The 10922-nt window shown below is 34.0% G+C and overlaps 2 pseudogenes across 1 annotated transcript; one reads left to right on the plus strand and one right to left on the minus strand.

Annotated features, from left to right (window-relative positions):
• Positions 1-2884: 2884 nt before the first annotated feature.
• Positions 2885-8094, plus strand: LOC114269318 (two-component response regulator ARR12-like; annotated as a pseudogene). Its single transcript, XR_014345686.1, has 6 exons — positions 2885-3399; positions 5407-5558; positions 5696-6091; positions 6180-6250; positions 6845-6908; positions 7019-8094. The product of XR_014345686.1 is annotated as a two-component response regulator ARR12-like (transcript).
• LOC114269319 (telomere repeat-binding factor 1-like) lies at positions 8071-9261 on the minus strand (annotated as a pseudogene).
• Between the last annotated feature and the right edge of the window lie 1661 nt (positions 9262-10922).

Consider the following 10922-nt stretch of genomic DNA (forward strand, 5'->3'; position numbering starts at 1 on the left):
AAAAAGATACTAGGTTTCATTTATTACCATGCATTGCCATTAAGTAGATAAATAAATAAAAATTCATATTCCATAAAATGTAAAAAATTATAATAAAATTTATAAATTTCATATTTATTTTGTACATTTTTTTTTTTACATTCTATTTTATAAATTTTATATTTATTTTAGAGGTTATGTGCATTTTATTAATGTTTGAAGGGTAAGTGTAGTTATGTGAAATAGTAAATACAACCATATCAAGTAGTAAGTGTGTTCAGTTGTTGTAATAAGTTGGAAACCACTCATTTAAATCATACTTACTATTTTATCAGACTTATTTACCACTCATTTAAATCACACTTACTACTCAATGAGACTCTACTTATTACTTTATCAGATTTGACTTACCACTTATTTAAATAACACTTACTACACAATGAGACTCTACTTACTACTTTATCAAACTTGATTCATCACTTAAGCAAAACTTACTACTCAATTGGACTATACTTACTACTTTATGAAACTTGACTCATTACTTAAACAATACTTACTACTCAATAGGACTCTACTTACTATTTTAGTAGACTTGATTAATCAATCATTTAAGCTAAACTTAAGAGTGCACTTACTGTATCATCAAACTTGATTTTTTTTTTCTCACCACTTAAATTTCATAATTTTTTTTTTAACTAGGTGAAATGTTGTTCCAACAAAACATTAAAATTTATAAATTCAAAATATCACGGAAAGTTAAAGTAAAAAAAAAAAAAAAGAAAAAAAAAAGAGATAGAGACTATAGAGATATAGATTCTTACCTAAGGAGTTCCAAATCAATAACAATCTTATCTTCAAATCTTCAAATATTGAAATTTTTTAAAAATAAACATAAAATTTTGTTCATGAAATCCTCAAATAAATTTTAAATTTTACTATATTTTATTAATTATATTTCTTCATTAATTGTATTTATTATTTTCAAGTGTGGTAAATGAAAAGGAAACTAGGTTTCATTTATTGCCATTAAGTAGATACATAAATAAATTAAAAGAAATCATATTTCATAAAATGTAATGGATTATAATAACATGTATAAAATTCACATTTATTTTGTATATTTTTTTCTTAAATTCTATTTTATAAATTTTATATTTATTTTAGAGGTTTTGAAAATTTATTATAACTTAATTTTTTTAAGTTCACCAGTTACCTGAATAGCAGGTTAAGTGTATTTTATTAATAATTGAATGGTAAGTATAGTTATTAAAAATAGTAAGTATGTACTTAGTTATTGCGGTAAGTTGAAAACTACTTTTTGATTTCAAAATCATTAAAAATTATCTTACTTTTTACAAAATTACCTAAATTTCTTAATTTAATTTTAATTATTATCCATTAATGATTAGATTTATTTTATTTTTAAATCTAATGATTCAAATTTATTTAAGTATAATATATGAAAACTACCTTATGTGTTATAGAAAAATCCTTCTCAACCATGTTGTCCTTTTAACGCAAAGGCATATCGTGACCCAAGAAGAGGCTCATTTATGTAAGGGTCATGAAACCCAATGAACACGTGATTGAAAACTTGTGGGCCATCACAGCATATACTTCACCTCTAAGAACCGTTGGATCATTGATCTTTTTGATCAACAACTTGGATGAGTGCTTTTGAGGTCAAGATTGCTTTTATTATTTGTTAGTTTAGTTTCCTATTATGATATATAAAAAAAAGAATACAATTCAGTGAAATTTTTTAAAAAATTCAGATTTATAAAAAAAATTTAAGAATTTAATTATTAATATTTATAAAATTTATCATTGATTTGTAATTATTTTTAAAAAATTATTGCTCACTTGATTTTTTTTTATAGAAAAAAAGAATAAAAAAGTGTTGTTTATTGAAGTTATGGTGGACACTAGACACACACTATCATATCTAAAAGGTCTTCCACTTCCAAATATGCATGACCTCTCTATAGAGAGGGAGAGGGAGAGGGAGAGGAGTAAAAACTAGCAAGAATATTTTTAGAAATAGGCTTAAAGTTAATTTTTTAATTTTTTAAAACAAAATTAAAAAAATATAAAGAAGTTATATAATCTTTAAAAAAAAATTAAAAGCCAAAATTAGATTTTAATCATTTCCCAGATCCATTATTCATTTCCCAAATCCATTATTTAATTTATGTATATATTTATTTGCCAAATCCATGAAATCAAAGAAATTAAATTGAAATCAAAAAAAAAATTCCCAGATCCATTATTACTAAAATATTTAACGGAAATGGGCCGTAGCTCGAATCCAATGGCTCGAATTGGCTCGAAAGAGGGAGAGAAGAGAGGAAGAAGAAGCAGAGGAGAAAGAGGGAGAGAAGAGAAGAAGAAGAGAGGAGGAAGAATAGAGGAGAAAGAGAGAGAGAGGATCGTCGCTGCTCGCCTCGCCACCGCCACCGCCACCGCCGTCGCCTCGCTGCCGCCGATCGTCGCAGCACCAGCGATCGCCGGCTCTGCCTCGCCTCCGCCCCCCGGCCCCCGCTTCCAGCCCCAAATGTTGGGCCCCCTCCAGTCCCTCCTCCTTCTCCTCCCCCTCTAGTCCCTCCTCCTTCCTCCTTCATCCTCCTCCCCTCCTCCTCCTCCCTCCCCTGCTTCTGGTTCTGCTTCACCTTCATCTAAAAAATGAGGCCGTTTTTGAATTCAAGCCATTTCGAGCCGCTCGGTTTCGAGCTACCTATCACTGCCGAATATTTAAAGCCATTCACACTGTTCTGGCCATCACCATCATTGTCAACATGTCCAGCTTTACTCACTAAACCAGTCTCTCTTTCTCTCTCTGTATCCACTCTCTCTCATTGATACCCCTCACAAATCCTCCTGCCAACTTTGTGAGTGTTTGGAAAGTAGGTTTTATATAAAAAAAATTTTAGTCGTAGAATATTATTAGATAAAAAAAAATTTGTATTTAAAAAGATAATTAAATTTTTTGGTGATTGAATGTAATATTTGTGAGAGAAAAAATAAAATTATTATGAGATTGGATGTGATATTTTGTTTGGATTTATTTTTTTTAATTTTGCAAAAACTTTGTCTTTTTAGTGAAAAAATCAAAAAAACCCAAAAAAAAATTTCCCCAAACACCGCCTTTGTCTTCTGGGTTTGGTGGAAAAGTTCCAATACGACACAATTTTCAATTCAATGCTCAAATCTCAATCTTTTTTTCTGTGATCTGTTTCTTTGCACTCTGTTCTCATCTGGGTTTTGAAAATTATTTCTTCAAAATGACTGTAGAGGAAATTAGAGGATATTTAAAGGACGAGAGTGATAAATTTCATGTGGGTATGCGTCTTCTTGCCGTTGATGATGACCCAACTTGTTTGATGCTATTGGATGGTCTGCTTCGAAACTGCCAGTACCACGGTTTGATTCTCATCTTTTATGCTTATTTCTTCATTTTCTTGTGAGATTTTGTTCCATTGATCATAAATGATTCTTTTTTGTGATTGAGCTTTGTTCAAATTTTGACCCAATTTGTTTTTGTTTTTGTTTTTGGGGTTGAAGTTTGATGGAAGTTCTATTGATTGGTTCTTAAATTTGGTTCTCTGTTTCATCATTTTGGAATGGTTTTGTTGATTTGAGTTATATGGGACAATATCTTGTCAACGAATTTCTTTTGACTCAGTGTGTTTGCATTTTTGTACTTTTTCTGAAATTTTTTACGTTTTGAAAAGTTGGGGTCTGATTGTGTGTCTTAATTCCAGAATTCTGTGATTGGATTTTGTTCACACAGTTCAAATGTCTGTTATATTCCCCTATTTAAGGGTTTTGTGACTTATTTCTATTTATACATGTTTTCAGTTTGGATTGAATCGGTCATATTGGATGTATGTATTTGTGGGTTTTGAGCTTATGATAAATTGTGTGAGAAATGGGTGTTCAATGATTAACCTTCATCTAAGATATGTGTTCTAACTTTTTGTCCTTGCATGGTCTCAAATTCTAGTTCAGCCTGTTGATTCACTAGCTTATGTATTTATTTATTTTTAGAAACAGTAAAAGATAGGTGTTTTTAATAATAATCTCAAGTTTTTTGTGATTTTATTTTATTCACCCATTCTCTCTATCTCTGTTTCCAGCTCGTGTTAACTCAATCAGATGTTGGTTTTTTTAAATTTTTTTCCCATTAAAATGTTAGGGTAGTGCATTGCTTTTTTGCTGTTCCTGTTTAGATTGCCATGTGTTTGGTTCTGGATTTCTAGGGTTACCTCAAGTTAGAGATGGCAATTCGAACTCGGCCTGACGGGGACCCGACCCCGATTTAAGCAGTTTTTCCCCAAAAAATATCCCCAATGGGACGGGGATGGTATTCAAAAATTAATCCCCGATCAGTTTCGGGCTGAGGACGGGGATAAGTGTCCCAGCCCCATACCCGACCCGTCCCCGGCCCCGACCCCGTCCCCGGTTTATCCCCGAACTGAAATTACTATTTTAGCCCTCTGTATATATAGACATCAAACCTCATTGACACTCTCAGTTTCACTTCTCTCACTCTCTCACTGCGTCTCTCACTTCTCCCTCCCTCCCTCCCTCCCTCACTAACTCAGATCCCTCCCTCATCCCTCTCCCTCTCCCTCTCCCTCCCTCACTCACGCAGATTTCTCCCTCTCTCCCTCTCCCTCTCCCTCCTTCACTTACGCAGATTTCTCCCTCTCCCTCACTCACTCACTCACGCAGATTTCTCCATCTCCTTCACTCACTCACTCATTTACGCAGACTCAGAACAGTTGCCACCGCCACCGATCTGAACAGCTCTGAAGAAATGAAGAACCCTCTGTCCGTAAAGCACTCCGTTGCCGCCGATCTAAACAGATCATGAACCATGAAGCCTCGGTTGCCCTCTTTCTCTCTCTCTCTCTCTCTCTCTCTCTCTCTCTATATATATATATATATGTATCTGTTGTTGAAGAACAAATTTTGTTTTTTAAGTTATATATATTTGCTGTTGTTGTTGATGATTGTTGTGTGTTGAAGAACAGATCATGAATTTTACAGAATTTTTTTTTGTGTGTTGATGATTGTTGTGTGTTGAACCCTCCATTCTACAGAATTTTTTTTTTTTTTTTTTTTTTGGTTGTGTGTTGAACAGATCTGCCGAGGATGTTTCGGAGTCGGGGAAACCCGATCCCCGTTAGGGGACGGGGGCGGGGGAGGTGAGGGGTTCCCCGTCGGGGATCGGGGACGGGGATTTTTCTATCTTCGGGAATCGGGGACGGGGAGTGTCATCCCCGGCCTGGCCCCGGCCCGGGCCCGGCCCCGGCCCGTTGCCATTCCTACCTCAAGTCAATCTTCTTTCATTATGATTGTGGGTTTTGTTCTCAGGCAATTGATACTAACCTTTATTCTGAAAATTATTTGTGGGTTTCACAGTTACAACAACGAATCGGGCAAAAATGGCGTTGGAAATGTTGAGGGAAAACAAAAACGGATTTGATCTGGTTATCAGTGATGTGCATATGCCGGATATGGATGGTTTCAAGCTCCTGGAGCTTGTTGGCCTTGAATGGACCTGCCTGTCATTAGTAAGCAAGAATCCCTTCTCTGATCTTTCAGATACCATATCCTTTGTGTTTGATCTTTTATTGGAAATCGTAAATTTCTTAGCAATTAATTCACAAATAATACTGTGATTGATTTTTAACTTTGTTTGATGCCAAAGTGTTGTCGGTAAATGACGATCCCAAACTTGTGATGGAGGGGATTACCCATGGTGCTTGTGACTATTTGGTGAAACCTGTTCGAATCGAGGAGCTCAGGAACATATGGCAACATGTAATCAGGAGGAAGAAGTTTGAATCCAAGAACCAAAACAAGTCATCCACTCAAGACAAGGCTCACCAAGGAAATGGAGAAGGTGGACAGGGAGGGCCCACAACTACTGGTAATTCAGATCAGAATGGGAAGCTCAATAGAAAGAGAAAGGATGAGGAAGAGGAAGGTGAAGAAAATGAGAATGACAACGATGACGCATCATCCCAGAAGAAGCCTCGGGTTGTTTGGTCCATAGAGCTCCAAGGGAAGTTTGTTGCAGTGGTTAATCAATTGGGCATTGAAAGTGAGTCCTTACAGTGCAATGATTGTCTTTGGATTTCATATACAGCTATTGTCATGACTGATTCCTGTATCTCCACTTTCTAATGCAGGAGCTGTTCCTAAAAGGATTCTTGACTTGATGAATGTTGAAGGGATTACTAGGGAAAATGTGGCGAGCCATCTCCAGGAACAGAACTTTCCTTTTTCCTTCTCTTTTAGTGTTCCTTTAATAGATCATGTCTTCCTACTGAGAAACTTTGAATTTAGGGATTAATTGGTCTGACTAGTAATTTGGAATCTGGAAATAGACGGTAAATTTGGTGAATATTAGCAAATCGCTAATGTGAACATTTTGGCAAGGATTTCGAAAATAATTCAAAAAAATAAATAATAAATGAAAGAAGTATATTTTTTTCTTTAATTATGTCATTATAATGTGGAATACGAAAAGATACTTCTCAAGTAAGAAGAAAAAATGGTTTAACAAGTTGGTCTGACAAGAAAATATGGAATGTCTACAAATTGGACCTCCCTGAAACACAAATCTCAGGCCACGGGGATTTAGGTTGAAGTGCATGCAAAAGTTGTAAGCCATGTAAGCATATACAAACCTGAATAGTTGTTGATTTTTAATGGCGCATGAGTTAGTTGAGCTGAGTAGCATACACCATAAAAGCTCTTATTGCAATGTCAAAAAATATTTTGGTCCTTAAATTAACATTTAGAGTATGTTTTCATAATTGGTACCAATGAGCTTACTCTCTCGAGTTGTGTGTTGCAGAAATACAGGCTTTACCTGAAACGGATCAGTTCTGTGGCAACCCAGTCTATTTTGGGAAGTGGGTTACAATTTACTTCCCAGATTATAACTCACTTTCTCTCTCACAAAAAAACTGCTTATAAGCAGCTTTTCACCAAAAAGCTGATTATAACCATCTTTTCAAAATAGTCGCTGCATTAGGGGGAAAAGATTCTTCTTACATGCGCATGAGTTTACTAGATGGACTCGGAGATTAACGAACATTGTATGGATCAGAGAGGCTTTCAAATCCCGCCTTATCATCATATCAAACAGGTGGGATGCTTGGTAGATTGAATAGCCCTTCTGGTATGAACCTCCGAAGCCTTTCTCCTTCCTCACTAATCCAACCGAGTCATACCCAAAACTTGGGCAACTCCATTGCTAACCTTGGGAAGCTCCAACCAGTTGTTTCAGCAGCTAATCAAAATTCCAGTTTATTTCAAGGGATTTTGACACCACTGGAACTTGACCAATTGCAACAAAGCAAGTGCACTTCTTCCCACATTATAGAGTTCGATTCTGGTGATGATGCAACATTTTTTACATCTGCCGGGACCTTATCAGATAATAGAGTTTCAGTTGGTAGCTCAAGAAACTCTCTTCCTGGTGCCTCGAGCAATCCTTTTCTACATGGGAATCCACAACAAACACAAGGTGGGGGAGTATTTACTAATCAATCCGCTTTGAAAGTGAATTCTTTGAATTCAGAACCTTTTAATGATGGGCTCGGTAGTTCTAATTTTCTTGGAGGCTTTGTTGATAATGGTTATGACTCCTTGGATGATCTAATGAATGGAACTGGATTAATGGATGGAGAATTTGGATTTGACGGTTACTCTTTTGGATCATGTTTATGAGACTCTTGTTCACTGTTGAGATTCCTAGAGAAGAGGGAGGGCCCTAACAACACAAGTCGTCTACTCAACCAAAAGAAAATGTTCGATATTATTTTCCTAACTACCTACAAACATGTGAAAAAAAGGTTCCTAGTTTCTTCTTTACACGCTGCTATTTTTTTTTTTTTTTTTTTTTTATCTCTTCTTCTACTTTAGTTGATAATTTCACCGGCTTGATTTAGAGGTCTAATGCATAAAACTATAGCAACAGTTAGATATCTACCTTTTTTGTGTTATGATTTAGTATAAGAAAGATACGCCTTGTTATTACTTTTTATATGGTAAATATTCTCAGGATTCAGTATTAACAACACTTGATTCTTTTATCAAGATCAACAAAATTCCATTCTTGGCCACCAAATTTTTTTTTTTCCCAGCTGTCAACTGTTACAGAATTGCTTGAGCAAAAACGTCAGCATGTGACAAGTTCATTATTATCTCCAGAAAAAATTATGGAAATAAGAGTATGCTAACTCAAATAATAAGAATAATGCCTGACCTTACGATTGATCTTTTTGGAAAACCAATCTGTGGAGAACCACTAGAAACTGCAAGAGTTTAGCATCAACAATTTCTTCATCACTTTGAACTACTGTACAAACAGCCATAGCATTCTCATCCTCTTTAGGGGCAGGTCGCATCCTTTTTAGGGCTAATCTAGCCCTCTCTCTGGAGCCCCATCCATTAGCCATTACGCTCATGTTTCTCCATTTGTCCTAATTCACATAAGACCAAATTGATACACTATATACACAACAGTGGAGACAGCTAAATATAAAGCACATAAAAAAAACTAAATGGCTATCATCACGGCTCACCATACAAATCATTTGTTTAGAGAAAAACAAACCACGTAAAAAGTAAAAACAAACAAATAATGATTTAAGATATACCTTGAGATTAACATTTGAACGTAGGTACAAAACACCACTGACTTCTGGATCTTTGGGCATGTTTGATTGGGTAGATTAGAGCATAGGATTAGGATTATTAATCCGTGGGTCCAATTATCCTATGTTTGTTTTAATATTTTGGTTTAGGATTATTAATCTAATGGATAATTAATCAAACAAGTTTGTAGGATTATTAGTAATGGGTAAGGGTGGAATTATTAATCCAATGGATATTAATCTAATTGGATAGTGAATACTACACTAATTTAATAGGATTATTAATACTTCACTATTAATTTTGTGAATCAAACATGACCTTTAAGTATTGTACGTCACTTTCCTGCCCCATGTTTAACGACACCAGCTCTCAGCGCTGCTTCTTCTTCTGGTGTCCATTTTTGCTTAGGGGCACCCATCAAACGATAGCACAAAAACTCTCAGAAGAATCTAGTGCATTATTTATCAGCAGAAGATATCGTCACACCTGCCAAAAAAGCTAATATGATTCTAAGCGAAGTCTAAAACAAGAAGACATTAAGCCCAAAATACAATACATGTTTAATTTGTTCGTAAGTTGGTCAGGACGAATAGATGATGAAGCAGTTCATAATGTAACCATTCAGAGTGGATGAAACCATATAATGGACCATCATGAGTTCATTATAATGCCTGATAACATCCAAAAACTCACTATGCTTCACTTTTCAAAAACACTTTTAAGAAAATTTTACTTTCTTATTTTTCATATTTTTTTGTTTTTACTGAATTTTTTTAATATTTTGAGCAATGTTTTTAATTTTTAGATATACCTAACATAAATATATCTAAAAGTAAAAAAAAAATGAAAAAATCCTTTTAAAAATTCACTAAATACCAAAAATGCAAAAAAAAAAACGAAAATTCAGTACATTTTTTATATTTTTAAGTATTTATTAATTTTTAAAAATATTTTTTCATAAATTTTTTACTTTTTAGATATATCTAAGTAAGGTACATTTAAAAAAATAAAAAAAATATTTAAAATTTTAAAAATATTCGCTAAGAACAAAAAAAAACATAAAAAATAAAAAATTCAATTTTCAAAAAACTTAATTAAAAAAATTCAAACCAAACACACTGATACTTTTAGCAACAATGATACAGAAACATGAAGATCCAATCATAAAAATTTAATAGTACTATTTATAGGAGAAGTTAAAAATTTCTATAATATTTCCCATTCGTTTGCTCCCTCAAAATTTCAATAACGAAGAAACTAAATGGTGCGATCAGTTCACAATGCGTGTACGATGACTGTGGGACAGAAGAAATTCAAAATTACAGCGTAACGACAGGACTGTAATCGAAACCCTAGGCACCTCATAACAATAGCAAATTCGATTATTCCAATCAGGAACCAAGATGTTATCAGGTAAATTGAAACCCCCAAAAATATATATATATATATATATATATATATTTGTGTGATTGTGTACCAGGGCATGTCCTGCGACTTGAAGATTGATTGCTTCTGTGCTTTGAAATTTCGGAGAATTTGAAGGCCTCGCCAGCTCTCTCTCTCTCTCTCATCAATTCCTCATATCTTAAAAATTAAAAAAAATTGATAATAATTAAAAAAATAATAGTATCCGAATTAAACATAAAATGAGACATAATTACAAAATTTATGAATCATAATTAAAATAATATTAATTAAAAAAAATAACATAATTAAAATGACATATAATACACTCTTTTTAAAGGGGGTGTCTATGAAAATTTCTCATCAATGTACGGCCTTATTTGAGAAATTGACTATTTCACTTTCTAATTATTTTAACTTAGTTAAAATAGTTGGATTTAGAAAGTTCATTAATTATTTTTTTATAATTGATTTAATAATTATGAGACAAAAATAAACTAATTGTAAATTAAATGTGATATTTTATTTTATTAACAATTTTAATTTATTTTATTTTTTAGTAAACTATTTTAGCATAATCCCCTTCCAAACACCCCCTATTTATGTACATGTGATAATTTTGTATTTTTATGTCGCTCTCACATAGGAATGGCTAGGGGTGAGCAATGAATATATCGATCCGCCAAAACCGATCGAAGCGAACCAATCCGCCGCATTTTGAACGGATGCGTGATGACGAGCGGACGGTTGCGGAATGATTTTCTCCAATCCGCCAATCTAGCGAACGGATGGTGGATTTGAGATTCCTTTGGCCGCAATCGAACCGTCAAACCGCGAGCACCCCTAGTAATTTATAAAAT

The sequence above is a fragment of the Camellia sinensis genome, chromosome 12 (assembly GCF_055761805.1).
Source record: "Camellia sinensis isolate YWXY chromosome 12, ASM5576180v1, whole genome shotgun sequence".
In the NCBI taxonomy this organism is placed as follows: Eukaryota; Viridiplantae; Streptophyta; class Magnoliopsida; order Ericales; family Theaceae; genus Camellia; species Camellia sinensis.